Source organism: Lepisma saccharinum, chromosome 10, assembly GCF_977018435.1.
Source record: "Lepisma saccharinum chromosome 10, izLepSacc3.1, whole genome shotgun sequence".
Lineage (NCBI taxonomy): Eukaryota > Metazoa > Arthropoda > Insecta > Zygentoma > Lepismatidae > Lepisma > Lepisma saccharinum.
Window position 1 is genome coordinate 8,949,949 of NC_139238.1, and position 18,890 is coordinate 8,968,838.

Consider the following 18,890-nt stretch of genomic DNA (forward strand, 5'->3'; position numbering starts at 1 on the left):
TTTCATTTAAACGTAGTGTGAACTGATAATTTCCATCAAGGTTGTTGTTCTGGCATGTAATAGGGCCTTCCCGATGGCGTAGTGGTAACGTCGTCGCCTTGTAATCAAGGGGTTCCTGTGAATGCACCTAGTGGTTCGGATCACATTTTAAACTGTTGGTCCAGTCCCGATTAACCTATCTGTGCACCAATATGGCCGAGTTCGAGAATGTATGGAGCCCTGTGTATCTTAATGGCACGGTGTAATGCACGTGAGAAAGCATTATTTGTTTACTTTTTTATTAAACGAAAACAAGTGATCGTTTATTTGAAATTATGGAAATGCCGAATATTCTTGAAAATGTGGCTTTATTTCCTTCTTTTAATTATTTGATAACACAAGTTAATGGTTAAAAATTTAAACGAACATATCCAACATTTACATCGCAAGTGTGACGTCATGCGAGTATCAGTACATGTCTCGTTTTAGAGTACAATCTATATTTTGACCCCTTTGGAAATTTTTCCGCGGACGCAAATGGCCAGGAACAAAGAGAGTACTTTTTTGTCGAATTAGCACTTCGGACGGTTTGAAATCCGTGCAAAAAGGCTTCTTCCGCGTTGCTAGTTTCTTATTGATCACTGGCTTCGGAGCTGGTGCCGCCTGGCGGCAAACGTTGGAAACAAGTTTCGTCTGCTACAACAGCTGACAGCGATGAGCTGGGGCAAGCCAGCAAGCATTTCGTGCACACAGCGTGCTGGAAAGTGGTGGTGAAGCTATGGGGGCGTACTCCGTCCAGGTGGGCTGTGGGATTTAACTTGCTACGACACGCGATTTTGACAATAAGCCGCGTGTGAATTGAATCAGAACTCTGGACGCTGCCTCTAAGGATGGCAGCTGTGGACCTACGGCCCCGGTGACATACACGGAATCAGCTGTTTTCAGGACTGTGACAATTGTAAGGTAAGTACTTTGCAGCTTGTACTAATACGTTCAGTCATTGGTGTTTTGTCATTTGATTGCACAAAGCAATGCTGTTTCCGTAGATCTAGGATATGCTCGCGATAGGTGTAATATAGCCGGTGAATCCTTTGACCGACATTGGAAGGCATTACGTCATAATTATCGACTAACCGTTTCCACCGTTACACGGAGTCGCTTCAAGAAGTGAGCTTTTTTTTTCACCGGGCTGTTATGTCGTTACGGTGTGCTGTTGCGTTCTAGCACGCGATAAAAATGCAGAGTGCGAAAACTGTAACCTCAAGCTTGTGTTGATAAGTTAGGCTAGATTCTAGAATCCCACCGACCTGTACCTTATGTCGGGTCAAATGTCTTGTATTGTACGTAGAATTTCTATCTTATGTTTGACCTGCGAGAGTTCGTTATATTTTGTTTGAATAAGCCTGTCGATTCGATTTGGATTATGTGCAACATTTGTACACACAGTATAAACTAACTCCTTTTTGTTCGGTTTTAAGAGCTTAGTTATTCATAATCGTTTATTTGTGCAAGAAACTTAAACTTGGTAACGAAAGTTACCATACAATTTGAAGGTGTGATAAATTGGAACTTGTAGCAGCTAATACAGTCCATGTTATCCACAACGTAAAAAATATACATACTATGGATCCAAAGAAGCACGAAAATGTATTTGCAAAACATCAAATAAGCTTGCAAAATGCTTTTCCATTGTTAGTCCTGTAACAAAACAACATTTGTACAGTTAAGACAATTATTTGTTACGATTCTTGTATTTTAACAACGGATGTCAAGTGATTGTTAACGTTAGAATGTCCATATATTTTGTTTGAGGTCGAATAGATTCCATCTAAGAGTAAGTGTTTGCCCTTGCACATCCCTTTAACATGTAAATACGATAAAGACTCCTTATCTATGCTTCTTGTTTGCACAAGAGATTACACAGGAATGTTACGTATACAGTATTCATGCAGATTACTGACACATGTTCTTTCCTTTGTAAGAATACTTACGGCCAATAATTTTAACAGGAAAAAGATAAAAGGTGTTGTGTCTAATCGGCCCATTAAAATTACACCAGCGTGTTACGGGTTTTGTAGCCTTGCTATTCTTTCCAAGGAATAGGTTAGGTTCTGGACAGTTCGTGGATTTAGTAGTGTGTGTGTATGTGTTGTAAAACTGATAATTACATTGTTTTTCGCTTTTCAAGTGGTCAGACGAAATTGTTTATTTAATCAGGTGTTAATACGTTGCAAAAGGAACTGAGGAAGTGTAGGATTATGACATAATTCGCTGCTAATAGCTCATGTTACCAAGTGACGAAAAAGTTTGCATGTCTTACTTTAAGTCCATTTTCTGATACTTTTGGCAAATTGAGTCTGAGGTCAGGCTGGGAATCGAACCTGTAACCTCGAAAGCGAAATTGAGTTAACCGAAGCTGTTGTGAAATTCGAATTGAAAACAACAAGAATGTATGATTATTGTCTACCAAGAGTAATTAATATTTTGTCTTTCGTTCTGATACCTCTACTATATTTAGGAGACGGGGCCCAAGGAGCATTGTTGGCTTCCGTGATGTAGTGGTTAACATGATGCAATGCATAACTTAAGACTTGTAGGTTGGAAACCTATGTTGCATGAGTGGACATTTGTATTCTTCATGTCTATTTAATCATTTTCATTTTCGCAATTAGCATAGAGAGGTAGAAAAGAGGCGTATAGTGAAAAAATGCAATACTATAAGTGAACTTAGACCCATACATGCCTCCTTTTCTTGACTCGTCTGAAAATATATATTAACAACATGGTGCTACCGTACAAACTTGCACAGTGTACAGAGGTCGTTAATGGAAGCAACTTTTCTTAATGTTTTCTGTTTGACACCTGATTCCGTCGCTACGAGCCTTCAAAACCGCTCTATACATTTTGCTTATACTATATATTTCGAGACTAGGGCATCCCGATGCCGTAGTGGTAACGTCGTCGCCTTGCAATGAAGATACCCAGTGGAGGCACATTGCACAGTGGTTCGGATCACACTTAAAACTGTAGGTCCAGTCCCGATTAGCCAATCTGTACATAAAGTGGAATTAAAACCAAAATTCAAACGAGATGGGGGATTGCAAATTGACACGAGAACAAGACAGCCCTCTGGAGTATTCCACGAAAAGTTGCTCTACTCCATGTAAATAACAAAATAAACCAATCTGGAAATTATTATTGTTAATTACATTAGGGTATAAATGTTCGTGAATGTGTATAATTTTCATATTTCACCAACTAAAATTAATTGCATCTCTAGTGTATGCTTCAGACAGATGAAGTCTAAATTTGCTATATTTTTAAAGCGTAACACACATTTTCGTTGATACTTTTCATGGATTCAGGTTATGCAATCAACCTTAAGTTTATTATTAATTTGTTAGCAGATATCACATGAAATCAGTTCATGAATATTTTAATCCAATCGCCTGTCTATACTCTGTCCCGGGTATCTCTGGAGCAAGATAACTTAAACAAGTCTCTGCGCGAGTAGTGACGCGAGACGGCTCCGCCAATGAACACGTGAGGGAACGGGATTGCGTGGAGGGGGAAAAGCGACTGCTGTTACCAGCCTTTGCAGCAGCGTGTGCTGCTTCGCTCAGCCCACTCGACCCCGTCCCCATTCTCTGTCGCTATGCGCGGCCTTGCTCCACAAATTCCGGGGATGGGGTATAGAACAATTTTTGTCAAGCTGTCCCTGAGAAACCCCAATTTCTTACGGCTTCTTACTCCATTTTGTGCATGATTCGTGCACTTAACGTTGCACCTAGTGGTCTCGACACAGGAAGTAAAACCGGAGAACAATGAGGCGAAATAAATCAAGTAATACATGAATAAGCTACGCACAAGTAACGGTGAAAATGATGCATAGGCATGTCGCGTAAACAGTTTGTGTTCTGTCGTGGAAAGAGATCTCTTCGGCCTGTTGAGCAGACGCTCGTGTCCAGTAACGCCTACGATGTTAATTATTTACTTTCTGTCTGAAATAATTGTGTTTATCTCTTGTTTTCATATTCTTAAGACGCACGGAACACTTCCCCCGTCGAAACGTCAATAGGTTATGTACAGAGCGTTCCTAAATGCAGTGTTCATAATGCTCATAGTTGAAGACTAGGCCCTAAAACGGCGCCAGGATTTTTGAGCGAGTAAACTTCATTTAAACCTATTTTCTATGACAATATTAACACAATGAACATGGTGAACATTGTAACCCGCCTCAGAATGGGATTGGTTATGTTGAAACTAATATTCACAAAATTAAATTAAAACGACACAGGAGTGACATTTGATCATGCAATGAGAGCAGAAATTAGTGAAGATAAGTCCGCCACGAATTAGCACGAAAGCTCTTTTGAAATTGAGACTTAGTTTCTAAACAAAGCAATAACGCCTGCCTGCATTTAGACACTTACCATAACAATATCTTACCTTTGTCAACCGACCCGCCATCTCTTGTTGAGATTTGAAACTATGCTATATTAACGATGAGCGGCTATAGATCGACCACAAGGAAAAAAACCTTGGGAGGAAAAGTCCCCGCGCAGCTTTCCCTTCTTCCCTCCACCTCGGGCCATAAGGAAGCATGGTCAACTCTCCCCCTCCTCTACTCGCGGGAGTACCGCCCACAGGAGTCGCGGGTCTGCGCAGGTTGTTTTGCTCGTGGTTCCACTATAGGACAGCATTAGCACCTTGGGAAATGCATACTAACAGCACCAAACCTGACCTACGTAACCTATCCACGCATGCATATAATAGCTTAAATAAACAAAATGTAACTTGCCTAACCCACTTACATGCTTCTTTATGCTATTATGTGCCTACGTGGATAGGTTAGGCAGATCAGGTTTGGTGCTGTTAGCATGTACAAGGTGCAAATGCTGTCCCTAGCCGCTCGTCATTAACATAATAAAGTGTCTTTTCTCTGATATTTTATACTTTATTGAAAGTGTTAAAGATGTTCTCGATTTGGAGTGCACAAAACTTCCGTTTTGACGTAGTAATTAAAACCATACAAACTATTACATAAAATGTTTGCGGAAGTTCTGAAGTTAATCCGATACTAAGGCAGATTAGATATCAACTGTTTTAGTAAGATCTAAGGTCGTTAAGCCCTATTGCGGAAACTGCAATCAATCACTGTCGTCTCACAAGTTAAATTTCAAGTTACTTTCTCATAGGTATGTCGAGTGAGCAATTCAGTTTCACCTTTAATCCTTTTTAGCTTTCGAGATAAGCTCCAAACCAAAGTTTTAGTAGCATTTTGCGATACAACAGGCAAGCACAGACGTCTGTTAATAATACATTTAGTTATTTGTAACCTGTTCATGATGTAATTCGAAGGTATATGTGACCTTGGAATATATGCGCACAACAACCTTACCCTATGACTTACACAATCGAAACTAGCGCCACCACTTCCAGGGTAGAGCTTCAAATGTGGTGGTGGATCAGTACAAGTGTCACTTTGTGCTTTCAAGTGTCGTGGATGCAATTGTTAAAGTGGGATAGAACCATAAAGTGCCTCCACTGGGTATCGAACCCGGGACCCCTTGATTGCAAGGCAACAAGGTTACTACTGTGGCAGGATGAGGTTCGTAGGGAGGTAGGGATTCCACACATTCACGATATAAGACATTCTGAAGGTGATGTGATCAGCACCATGCTCCGGCTGTATTTTTTTTATTTTTTTTATTAGAAGCTTGGTGAACACCAGAGCCGCCTTATGCAGGGACAAAACCTCCTACCTGGGTTAGGTGCGGGACGCATCCATCCGCAAAAAATCGGTTTCTCAAGAAAGTTGAGGCACAAAATTTAACCCTCCAAGCCAACTTACATGCATTATTTTCACAATTACAGTTCTAGTAATGCCTACATTATTAGGTTAGGAGGCCAGGTTTAGGGCTGTTAGCAACCCATTGTTGGGACGTGTTAGCAGCTGGACATTCCCTGCACCCGATCCGATCACTCCACACTGACCCTGATCTTCCGTGTGGCAGTCACTAGCCATTAGACCACGGCGGTCTTGAAATCTATTTGAATACACCTAGAAAACTTGCAATATTCATGTCCAGATATTATTAGAATAATTAAATCAAGAAGACTTAGGTGGGCAGGCCATGTGGCACGAATTGGAGTTTGCAGGATTCTTGTTGGGAAACCTAATGGTAAGAAACCTGTAGGAAGGCCAAGACGAAGATAACGTTGAGATGGGCCTAAAGGAAATCGGTAAGGATGGAAAAGATTGGATTGGTCTTGCCCAGGATAGGGACAGATGTAAGGCTTGTGTTCCTGCAGGCATAAACCTTCTGGTTTAAGAAGGCTAGAGAGTTAGTTAATTAGCTAGGAAAGTTGGAAAATGAATTTGACTTTCATGTGCGACAAAGTTAGCTTTTCGAATTTTGCTCGCATGCGACGCAGGTGCTTCTCAAACGCGATATCAATCTCGCAGACTCGGACGCGAATTGCTAATGTGTTGTAGTACTAGGTTTTCAGGGAGCAAAGTCGGTCGTCCGTTCTATAATGTGAGAACGGTACCGCTGGAGATAACTTCGTATTAATAGAAAGAAGGTGGTTTCGATTTCTTGGGCAACGTCACGGTACGCTGATTTAGAAGGAGATCGGTTAAGTGCCAACAGCCACGCGATTGCACTTTCAGCTCATTCTGCTACAAGCTAGAGTGGGGTTGCTTTCAGAATGCCGTGGAACCCTAGCGGCAAACGGTGAAACTACTTTCTGATAGCTCGGCGTTAGAGGGATGGCGGTTGCCACAATGGTTCTGGTCAAGCGCACGAAAATCCAACGAATACTGCCCTACCACAGAAGACTATCCTCTGTCCAGATTATCTCTGAAACAAGGCCGCGCATAGCGGCAGAGAAGAGGGGGAAATCGAGTGGGCAGAGCGAAGAAGTACACGCTGCTGCGAAGACTGGTAACTGCAGTTGCTTTCCCGTCCACGCAATCTCGTCCCCTCTCACATGTTCATTGGTGGAGCTATCTCGCATCACTACTTGCGCAGACCTGTTTTCGTTCTCTTGCTCCAGAAATGGCAGGGATAGTGTGTAGCTAGAATGATTTCTCTGGTTGATTATAATTTTACTTCGCTTTTCTGCCACTTTTGGCGAATATTAGGATGAATGATGATGATTTGTATGATTTGTTGTTTCGGGTCCACTTTACGCACAGATAGGCTAATCGGGACTGGACCTACAGTTTAAAATGGGAACCGAACCACTGTGCAATGTGTCTCCATCGGGTATCGAAAGCCGGGACCCTTGATTACAAGGTGGCGACGTTAACCACTATGCCACCGGGGAGGCCAGGATGAATGATGAGTAGATGAAATTGATGCAGGGACATTCGCAAAGAGACAGGACAGGACACATGAGGATTATACTGGCCGAGAGGCAAGCTAGCAAGAATTTCCTTCCAGCTGGCTCATCACCATCTTCAACCATAGGAGAAGCCTCCTAGCTAACCACAAGACTCAACTAAACATCCTTCGAGCCAACATTAAGAATGCATCTCTTGCGGTGATGGAATCAATTGTTTGATTTGATTTCTTATTTAGCGTTGCTTTTCTTTCACCCTTGGCTAATCGCGACGATGAGGATGAGTGATATGATGAAATTGATGTACTTACAAAGTACACCCATGATCAGGGTATGTAAGGAGCGACCTTCTGGCAAGGCACCCAAAAGTCAACCACATTTTCACGTAGTATGCCCCGGTAACTGCGATGTTGCAGTCAAACGAGGCTATGCCGGCTGGATGTACAGCTAGGATAATGTCGTATGGTTTGTTTGTGCTGAGTGCCCCTTAACAGCCTCAGATTTTAACCTAAGTAGGAAATTTTAATCTTCAGTGAGAATAATTGGTAAGGAACTGGACCCCTGCATAGTGTGACGGGGGCAAATAGCCTAATCGCTGACGCACCATATTTAATTTATTTCAATCAATCAGTCATGCCCAGGCTGGGATTCGAACCCGGGATTCCTGGCATCGTAGCGCGCTGTGCTAACCACACGGTCAAGGAGGTCTGCATGGATATAGTTGAAATAAAAACTAGTGTAGGTATCATACAGAACTCGAGGCGAAAGCATTAATTTGTCGTCTGTCTTCTAATTGGCTAACATTACCCCTCCTCCCGCCAATCAGTGGTTGCGTGCGTGCATCGGCGACCAGCTTCCTCCCAAATGATCACTGGAAGCTTTTGTCCCGAGGATAGAGGTCACCCTCTTCCAGATTCGTGCTAAGAATCCGTCCAACCTCCAAACGGGCCCAATACCGTAGTCGTTGGCTTCGGGAACAATTTTTATCAATTTCTCCATGCGCTTCCAACTATTTATTGGCCTTTCCCAATAATAGCTACCTGCGGCAGGCATGCTTTACCCAGCAAGCAGAAAAGTAGGCGGTACTTCTAATGATAGGTTCCTTTTTCTTCAGCGTATTTTAGTTACCGCACACCCTTGTCTACCTATGTGGGTTAACGGCGGTGGCGGGAACGAATAGGTATATATAAAGGAAGACACAACAAGCATAAACATCTAAATACTGACTGGAATTCGAACGACCGCTAGCTTGCCAGCGGTACACGATGGCCACCAGAGCATGAAATTTGAAATCTAGAAACCTATGCGCAAGTTTCAGACAACTCTGGAATCCTATGTTAAAAGCTCGAGGACCCAGACGCTTTGTTCATTATGTCCAAAATACCTTGTCCGATGTTTTAAAAGATACAGGATTCAATTACCGAAATGTTCGTAGGTACGGATTCTATGAAAGCATGTTGATAATGGATTCACCACCAATTTTCTATAAAGCTTGTTTCTAAGGATTCAGGATCAGTTTCCTGAAAATCTGTTACTAAGTATTTAGAATCCGTCGTCCCGAAAGTCTATTGCCGAGGATTCAGTGGTCCTTCGTCCCGAAAGTCTGTTGCTGAGGACTGAGGATCCATCGTCCCGAAAGTCTGTTGCTCAGGATTCATGATCTGTAGTTTCGAAAGTCTGTTTCTGAGGTCAGGATAGGTCGTCCCGAAAGTCTGTTGCTCAGGATTCATGATATGTAGTTCCGAAAGTCTGTTTCTGAGGTCTTAGGATAGGTCGTCCCGAAATTATGTTGCTAAGTAAGTATTTAGGATTTGTTGTCCTGAAAGTCTGTTGCTAAGGATTCAGGATCTGTTGTCTTTAAAGTCTTTTGCTGAGTACTGAGGATACGTCGACCCGAAAGTTTGTTGCTTAGTACTGAGGATCCGTCGTCCCGAAAGTCTGTTGCTTAGTACTGAGGATCCGTCGTCCCGAAAGTCTGTTGTTTAGTACTGGGGATCTGTCGTCCCGAAAGTCTGTTACGGAGTGTTCAGGATCCGTCATCCTGAAAGTCTGTTGTTGGGATTGAGGCTCAGTCATCCTGAAAGTCTGTTGTTGGGGATTGAGGCTCCGTCATCCTGAAAGTCTGTTGGGGATTGAAGATCCGTCATCCTGAAAGTCTGTTGTTGGGGATTGAGGATCCGCCATCCTGAAAGCCTGTTGTTGGGGATTGAGGATCCGCCATCCTGAAAGTCTGTTGTTGGGGATTGAGGATCCGCCATCCTGAAAGTCTGTTGTTGGGGATTGAGGATCCGCCATCCTGAAAGTCTGTTGTTGGGGATTGAGGATCCGCCATCCTGAAAGTCTGTTGTTGGGGATTGAGGATCCGCCATCCTGAAAGTCTGTTGTTGGGGATTGAGGATCCGCCATCCTGAAAGTCTGTTGTTGGGGATTGAGGATCCGTCATCCTGAAAGTCTGTTGTTGGGGATTGGGTCTCCGTCATCCTGAAAGTCTGTTGTTGGGGATTGGGTCTCCGTCATCCTGAAAGTCTGTTGTTGGGGATTGGGTCTCCGTCATCCTGAAAGTCTGTTGTTGGGGATTGGGTCTCCGTCGCCCTGAAAGTCTGTTGTTGGGGATTGGGTCTCCGCCGCCCTGAAAGTCTGTTGTTGGGGATTGGGTCTCCGCCGCCCTGAAAGTCTGTTGTTGGGATTGGGTCTCCGCCGCCCTGAAAGTCTGTTGTTGGGGATTGGGTCTCCGTCGCCCTGAAAGTCTGTTGTTGGGGATTGGGTCTCCGTCGCCCTGAAAGTCTGTTGTTGGGGATTGGGTCTCCGTCGCCCTGAAAGTCTGTTGTTGGGGATTGGGTCTCCGTCGCCCTGAAAGTCTGTTGTTGGGGATTGGGTCTCCGTCGCCCTGAAAGTCTGTTGTTGGGGATTGGGTCTCCGTCGCCCTGAAAGTCTGTTGTTGGGGATTGGGTCTCCGTCGCCCTGAAAGTCTGTTGTTGGGGATTGGGTCTCCGTCGCCCTGAAAGTCTGTTGTTGGGGATTGGGTCTCCGTCGCCCTGAAAGTCTGTTGTTGGGGATTGGGTCTCCGTCGCCCTGAAAGTCTGTTGTTGGGGATTGGGTCTCCGTCGCCCTGAAAGTCTGTTGTTGGGGATTGGGTCTCCGTCGCCCTGAAAGTCTGTTGTTGGGGATTGGGTCTCCGTCGCCCTGAAAGTCTGTTGTTGGGGATTGGGTCTCCGCCGCCCTGAAAGTCTGTTGTTGGGGATTGGGTCTCCGCCGCCCTGAAAGTCTGTTGTTGGGGATTGGGTCTCCGCCGCCCTGAAAGTCTGTTGTTGGGGATTGGGTCTCCGCCGCCCTGAAAGTCTGTTGTTGGGGATTGGGTCTCCGCCGCCCTGAAAGTCTGTTGTTGGGGATTGGGTCTCCGCCGCCCTGAAAGTCTGTTGTTGGGGATTGGGTCTCCGCCGCCCTGAAAGTCTGTTGTTGGGGATTGGGTCTCCGCCGTCCTGAAAGTCTGTTGTTGGGGATTGTGTCTCCGCCGCCCTGAAAGTCTGTTGTTGGGGATTGGGTCTCCGCCGTCCTGAAAGTCTGTTGTTGGGGATTGGGTCTCCGCCGTCCTGAAAGTCTGTTGTTGGGGATTGGGTCTCCGCCGTCCTGAAAGTCTGTTGTTGGGGATTGGGTCTCCGCCGTCCTGAAAGTCTGTTGTTGGGGATTGGGTCTCCGCCGTCCTGAAAGTCTGTTGTTGGGGATTGGGTCTCCGCCGTCCTGAAAGTCTGTTGTTGGGGATTGGGTCTCCGCCGTCCTGAAAGTCTGTTGTTGGGGATTGGGTCTCCGTCGTCCTGAAAGTCTGTTGTTGGGGATTGGGTCTCCGTCGTCCTGAAAGTCTGTCGCTGAGGATTCAGGATCTGTTGTCCTGAAAGTCTGTCGCTGAGGATTCAGGATCTGTTGTCCTGAAAGTGTTTCTTACTGAGGATCAGAGATTCATTGTCGAAGAAATCTTGGTTAGAAGGACCTGTCGAAGCTTTTGTGCTGAACACGTGTAAATATTAGATAGGTATCTTGTTATGGAGAGTTGTCTGCCCTTGCAAGAGCTAGCACCAATCTTATTTTCAATAAATAAATGCTGCAAATCCATTTCTCCAAAAACGCTCAGACCTTTCCAGAACCGATGGTTAAATTTCCTCATAAAATATTTTCCATGAATCTACAGAATCTACATCTAAAGCCTACAAATGAATGCGCTGTTCAAGTAGATTTCTTACAGCAACTGCGATGTCCGTACATTCCTGTTCCGGCATCACCTTTCTCATATCTGAGCCAAAGAACCCTCCTTGCATAATTGCAGCCATAAATCGCAAGTTGTACCTGGCGTAAAATAATTTTCTCCGGTTCAAGTGCATTCAGAAGATGTGACTTTTTCCTTCGAAGGAAATTTGCATGTAGGGTTCGATGGCGTGCAGCGATGTGAGGCATTCGGCACATTCTAATTAGTTTCACGATACAGCTGTGTTCCTTCGCACCTTGCAGCATTGTTGAGTGCTTTGTTACAATGGGAGATGGCTCCTTTGCGGCCATTAGCGAAGGGCGTGAAGAAACGGCGCAAATGGAGTATTGCCACTTTGAAAATCGCGGTGCTGTGGCATTTACTTGTTTCCAGTAGATGCATAGTTGAAAGTGGTATTTTTCTAGTGCGTTGTTCCTTGAGGAACAATATGGTATAGGGATGCATGATGTGGACCAGTTGTTTTCGGTAAGTCTGTTTCTCGTGTTTGCTGTTCTAAGTTAACATCGATATTTTCTTCTCGAACTGTTATGTGTCGAGGTCTTCCTTCTGTTAGTTTCTAAAGCTTCCTTTGTTTTCGTTACTCTGTGGATTTTATTACTCGATTTTTCTTTCTTTCTCTCGCACTGTTCTCCCCACATTCTTTCTCCTCTCTCTCTCATATATTCTTTCTTCTCATCCTCTCTCTCTCTCTCACACACACATCCTTTCTCTCTCTCTCTCTTTTCGCTCTTTACTTGCTACTCTCCCGTAGCTCTTTATTAACTTGTTTCTCGCTTTTCCTGCTCTCTTTGTCGTTCTTTCTCTCTCCCCTGTAGCTCTATATTTCCTTCCCTCTCACTTTTCCTGCTCTCTTTGTCGTTCTTTCTCTCTCCCCTGTAGCTCTTTATTTCCTTCCCTCTCACTTTTCCTGCTCTCTTTGTCGTTCTTTCTCTCTCCCCTGTAGCTCTTTATTTCCTTCCCTCTCGCTTTTCCTGCTCTCTTTGTCGTTGTTTCTCTCTCCCCTGTAGCTCTTTATTTCCTTCCCTCTCGCTTTTCCTGCTCTCTTTGTCGTTGTTTCTCTCTCCCCTGTAGCTCTTTATTTCCTTCCCTCTCGCTTTTCCTGCTCTTTGTCGTTCTTTCTCTCTCCCCTGTAGCTCTTTATTTCCTTCCCTCTCGCTTTTCCTGCTCTTCTTCGTTCTTTCTATCTCCCCTGTAGCTCTTTATTTCCTTCCCTCTCGCTTTTCCTGCTCTTTGTCGTTCTTTCTCTTTCTCCTGTAGCTCTTTATTTCCTTCCCTCTCACTTTTCCTGCTCTCTTTTTCGTTCTATCTTTCTCTCCTGTAGCTCTTTATTTCCTTCTCTCTCGCTTTTTCATAATCTGTCGTTCTTTCTTTCTCTTGCTTTGTAGCTTTTCTCGTCGAACGGAAAGCCATCTCACAACACAGTTTCGTTCATGGCTATCCCGCTGAGGATCACAGCAATGGGTGATATGTGTCGAAAGCATGTAATAAACATTATATACGGTCATGCACTTTCTGTAAATGCAGCTATGTGCTGAGAGATGAATTCGCGCGAACATATTTGAGAAGACATGACAAACAACATTGTTGACCCCAGAAACGAGGTCATACGTCAGAGATGGTCCGTTCCGTGCTAGCGGTGTCTGCTACTGTGACGAAAATGGAAACACAGCGACATTTTTGATGTAGTCGCGATTATTCTAGTGCGTTTTGTTTACGAGGTTTTTCGCAGTCGTAGCAGTATTATGGTTACGAAACTGTAATAGCAGAGAAGAACTGAAAGAATTGCATTGTGTTACTTCGAAAATAAGAATTTGAGGGGAATATTTTTTTTTCTCAAGATGTGCGGGGACCAGTACGTCACCAGTCACTCTTCCTCAATTGTTGGGTATATTATCGAATTAAAATTTATGGATAGAGTTTGTACTCAAAAATTAACCAGTAGAACTACATTTTTAATCTATGGTAAACATTTTTTTCGAGTATGTCTTGAGTTTTTTATCGTCGTGAGAACAAAAAAAAATCACGAGTCACCATTGATATTAACTTCGAAAAATTTCTTACTGAACTTTGAGGGGTTGTGCTCATCGGCGTAACTTTCAGGGGGGGGGCATGAATCTTGGGTTGCAGAAGGATACCCTTAAAATGTAAATTTTAAGAAACCTGAAAATTTAGGGGGCTACGTGTCCCCCTTGCTCCCTGGAGTTTACGCCTATGCCTGTGCCACATGTTGTAGACATCGTGCATACCCGTGCCTTGCAGAAGAAATGTTTTGGTCGTGCGTTACTCTGCAAAAAAAACTTGAAATGGGAAAGAAAATTGCCTTGTCCTACGATTGCAGGAAGAAGTTGGGGCCAGAAGTTCAAAACGTGGACTGTGTTGGAGGCTGTTCGTGCAACTTCGTTCTTCGAGATGTCACTAAAATCTACTTTTTTTGTGGTCTTTGTAGGAAGTGAGCCCGCTGTCACCAATCTTTGCTTCATCATCCAGAGACTGACGCGACCACGTCATTGCGATGGTTCCGAACTGCCTCAGCACTGTTGCCAACTCTTGGGTTTTAAAAATCCCTGGTTAAATCATTTCATCAAAAAACCAGAAAAGGGTAAATAAATGTGATTTTTTAAAATTTTGTTCTTTAGCGTAGTTTTTCTTCCACTTTTGGCAAATCGCGACGATGAAGATAAGTGATGATGAAATTGATGAAGGGACACTTACGAATAACACCCATGCCCAGACCGGGATTCGAACTCGGGACCCATGGTGTCGGAGTGCGTTGTTCTAACCACTTTCCCACGGAGGTCGACAGTCTCTAAATTAAATGTGAAAGTCTTGTGTTCTGCTAAAGTACTGGAACGAGCTTCTGTTGATGCATCCAAAAATAATACGATCTGTCATAACGGGTGGCCAGAATTAAAGTTACCCAACTCAGAGCCCTCTGTAGCCTGTTTGAGGCATCGTAGAACTCTGAAATTTGGTGAATCCACTATGCAGACCATGAGGAAGAGGATGGCGATAAAAAAAAATAGTTCAATTTTCCGCCACCAGGTAGAAATGTGGCGCTGTACTTCCATGATGGGTTGTAATGATGACGTAAACTGCTCCAATTGGTTATGGATTTGCCTTTACCTTGCAATCTTGTAATAAACGAGAGATTATTTTCTCTCAACTTCCAGCCACTAACAAATGTCTTTCTAATTAAGAACTCTGCTAAATCACTTAACGTGAGTGCTGAACAAAAATTCGGAAGTGATCACCATGTCATTAAATAAGAAAGAACGTGCATTGCTGGTGAAGTTGTTTTATCAGAACGCGCAGTGCATTGAGCAGTTTACGTTATTACAACCCATCATGCAAGTACAGCGCCACATTTCAACCTGGTGGTGGAAAATTGAACTATTCCTTTTTTATCGCCATTCTCTTCCCCATGGTCTGTATAGTGGATTCACCAAATTTCAGAGTTCTACGATGCCTCAAACAGGCTACAGAGGGCTCTGAGTTGGGTAACTGGCCACCAGGTACACATTTCAGAAATCATTTTTATGCCTCTTGCAGGGCAAATTTCTTGTACAGATTTGTTATATGGCGCTTCACTGGCAGAGTGGTTAGCACCAGGGCTCTTTAAAGTTCCAGGAACCCACAAATTCTAATGGGCCCAATTCTATTGGGTTCCCTAACAGGACCGGAACCTTTTTTCTCGCACAATTTAAATTCGGCTCAAGTTGCGTATTGTTTCATTTGAATTCGAAACTTGGACCTTATTAAAATTAATCCGGAGAACAAGATTCCTGGATCGTAGTTAAATTGATCCCGAGAAAAGGTTGCTTGGACCGTATTTAAATTGATCCGGAAAAACTGTCCTTGGGCCGAATGTAAATACTTTACAGATAAATAGGTTCTTTGCGGTCCATAACCTATTTACGTTTGCCGATACTCTCTCCTGGACCGGAATTGATTTATTTAAAATTCCTGGACCTTTAACGACTCTGGTTAGCAAATTCCGCTAAAACGTGATGGGTTTCATGTTCGATTCCCGACCTGGCATGGGTGTTCTTAGTCAGTGTCCCTTCATCACTTTCATCACTCATCTTCGCTATTAGCCAAAAATTGCAGGAAAGCGAAAAAAAAATCAATCGATTGAGCTAAAGCAAATTTTCCTTCTTACACACATGTTCATGTACATTTAATTCTCAGAATAATTTGTTCTGGAAAACTTGGAGCAAGTCAGGGAATTATTTTTTTCTTTCGAAATCCCTAAACCCCCTCATATTCGACTGGGATTTTTTTTTATTAGGGTTGACAACTCTGCGATCTGGTTCCTTTCCTTGCTTTGTCATTTGGAAACGTTTCCTGCAACACTGCTCCAGCATTTTTGGTTGCTTGAGGTCTGACCTCTTGTGACCTGGCCCTTCGTTTTCTGGCAATCACTGGTATTCCGTTCGTCTAATTGAGACCCACAAACCTATTTTTTTTCGTGTGTTGCGTGGGGTTCGAGAGAGAGATTATTTTTTTTGTTTCTTTCAAAGAACACCTCCATTTTCTGCTTCTTTATGACACCCTTTATCTTCAAATGTTAGCGCAGTACCGATACATTGAGAGTTAAAAATTTCTATACACGGTGCATCATATTTTGATTTTTCACGTCGTTTCTGTAGTGGAATTAAACGGCGTTGTTGATTGGTTGATTTAAAATTGTTGCGTGCGTCGGCATGTTTGGGCATTTTGCACCCTTCAGTATAACTTATCTTATCTAAAACCCTTACCTCAAAATAAAAAAAACTAGTGTAAAGAGCCCCTTGGGAAAGGTTAAAATTGCAAGTTGTAAATGGTCTTGCATTAGGAGTAATACTACGAGTACTAGGGACGTTCAATATATAAGTTTCCCTGTGCTATAAAATATTGTATAAAGCAATGCCATTAAATGACAAGCGCCATCCTTCGTCTACAAGGAACAACAATCGATTCGTTATCAGACGTGAAGGCGCATGCGCTCAAGGGCGAAAAGTAAATGCTTGTTCGGAAAACGCGGGCTCGCGTCATAAGGAGTTCAGAACCATGGATGCTAAGGGCATTCTGCTTATGGACTTTTTGGAACGAGGAAGAACAATTAATGCTGACCGTTATTGTCAAACATTGGATAAACTGAAAAACGCAATAAGCGACCAGGTCTCCTGTCAGCTGGTGTCATTCTTCTTGACGATGACACTCGCCCCCACTCAGCAGTGCAAACACAACACAAAATTGAAGAATTGGGGTGGGAACGGCTGCCCCACCCTCCATACAGCCCCGATTTAGCGCCGAGTGATTTTCATCGTTTTCCGGTGTTAAAGTCTGAATTGCAAGGTTACCGTTTCGAAACAGATGAAGAAGTGAAGCGTAATGTGAGAATAGTGCTCAATAGCCAGAGCCCTGATTTTCTTGCAAAGGGTATGGACAAATTGGGTGAGACAAATGCCTGAATCTCTATGGGGATTATGTGGAGAATTGAGGAAGGATCCTCCTACACATGTATGTATAGTTTTCTAATGTATCTTATTATTTTTTTTTTACAGCATACGGAAACTTATATTGAACAACCCACGTAACAAATGATAATGATATTAAAGTGGAAATAAAAAGCAGGCTTAATTCAGGAAATGCATGTTACTTTTCTCTTCATAAACTTTTGTCTTCTCGTTTAATATCTAAGAAACTAAAAGTTAAAATATACAAAACAGTAATTTTGCCTGTAGTATTAATATTATATGGATGCGAAACTTGGTCCCTTACATTGAAAGAGGAACATAAATTGAGAGTATTTGAAAATAAGATCCCTAGGAAAATATTTGGGCCTCGAAGGGATGAGGAGACAGGTGAGTGGATAAGGTTACATAATTCAGAAGTACATAATTTGTATTCATGTCCAGATATTATTAGAATGATTAACTCAAGATGAGTTAGGTTGGCAGGCCACGTGGCACGAATGGGAGAGGAAAGAGGAGTTTACAGGATTCTTGTTGGGAAACCTGATGGTAAGAGACCTGTAGGAAGACAAAGACGAAGATGGAGGGACAACGTTGAGATGGACCTAAAGGAAATTGGTAGGGATGGAAAAGAGTATATAGATGTTGCTCAGGATAGGGACAGATGGAAGGCCTGTGTTGCTGCATCCATGAACCTTCGGGTTCAAGAAGGCTAGAGAGTTAGTTGATTAAATGGTCTTGGATGGACAAACACAAGACATTAAAATAGATAAGGATAGTTTAAAAAACTACCTCAGAGACAAATGGAAGAAGCCTGCTCTTGTCAAAATGCTAAAACACTGTCACCCAATATGGATGACAAATCTTTGGGAAGGTTATTGTTGAGTATGGTTAATGTAATGATATTGGTGACTTGGGAGTAAGGCTTGGTAACTCCCTTCCAGTATTCGTGTAATTAGTTACTTTTAACACAGTTTGAAGTAATGCTTACTCTTTGAAGGAATTCTAACCAACTATACTGATCGCAGACCCAACTGACGGATGACCTACCTAAATAGCACTATCTGTCCACCAATCGTCTTCGGGTGCGTGTGGCTCGATGAGTGTCAACAGCCTTAGTTGCGAACTAAAAGCTGTAGGGGTAACATCGCTCTCCCGTTGCAACGTTGCCAAGCGTACGTCTAGCTTTTGTCAGTTGTTTTTATTAGCTTGTTTGTACAGGGTTTTGGTGTTTTGTGTACTATATTTCATTGCTTTGTGTACTGTGTGCTACTTTTATCCAGCAACGGCGCTGATCAACTCTTTTCCTTCTCTCTCTCTCTCTCTCTCTCTCTCTCTCTCTCTCTCTCTCTCTCTCTCTCTCTCTCTCTCTCCATTCTCTCTCTCCCCTTCTCTCTCTCTCTCCCATTCTCTCTCTCTCCCCTTCTCTCTCTCTCTCCCATTCTCTCTCCCCTTATCTCTCCCTCTCTCCTTCTCTCTCTCTCTCCCCTTATCTCTCCCTTCTCTCTCTCTCTCCCTTCTCTCTCTATCTCCCCTTATCTCTCTCTCCCCCTTATCTCTCTCTCCCCCTTATCTCTCTCTCCCCCTTATCTCTCTCCCCCCCTTATATCTCTCTCTCCCCCTTCTCTCTCTTCTCTCCCCTTTCTCTCTCTCTCTCTCTCCCCTCTCTCCAAATTTTACAATACGTTTGGCAACATGTTGTGTTTCCATTGCTAATTTGTCTCGACCGCCAGCAACTTTCGATGCTTTGCGAGACGAAAAAGCCCGATGTTAGTCGAGGAAAATTCAGGTGATTGCTGATTCGCTGTTTCCCAGCCGCCACCTGGAAATGCGACCAATATAGCCGA

At 43.4% G+C, this 18,890-nt stretch overlaps 1 protein-coding gene across 2 annotated transcripts in view; it reads left to right on the forward strand.

Moving 5' to 3' along the window:
* Positions 1 to 689: 689 nt before the first annotated feature.
* Positions 690 to 18,890, forward strand: part of LOC145993748 (growth arrest-specific protein 2-like) — a 231,629-nt gene continuing 213,428 nt past the window's right edge. For both annotated transcript variants that reach the window (XM_083129501.1, XM_083129502.1), the window contains exon 1: positions 690 to 942. The gene's annotated coding sequence lies outside the window, so the exon portion shown is untranslated. The remainder of the gene's footprint in view (positions 943 to 18,890) is intronic.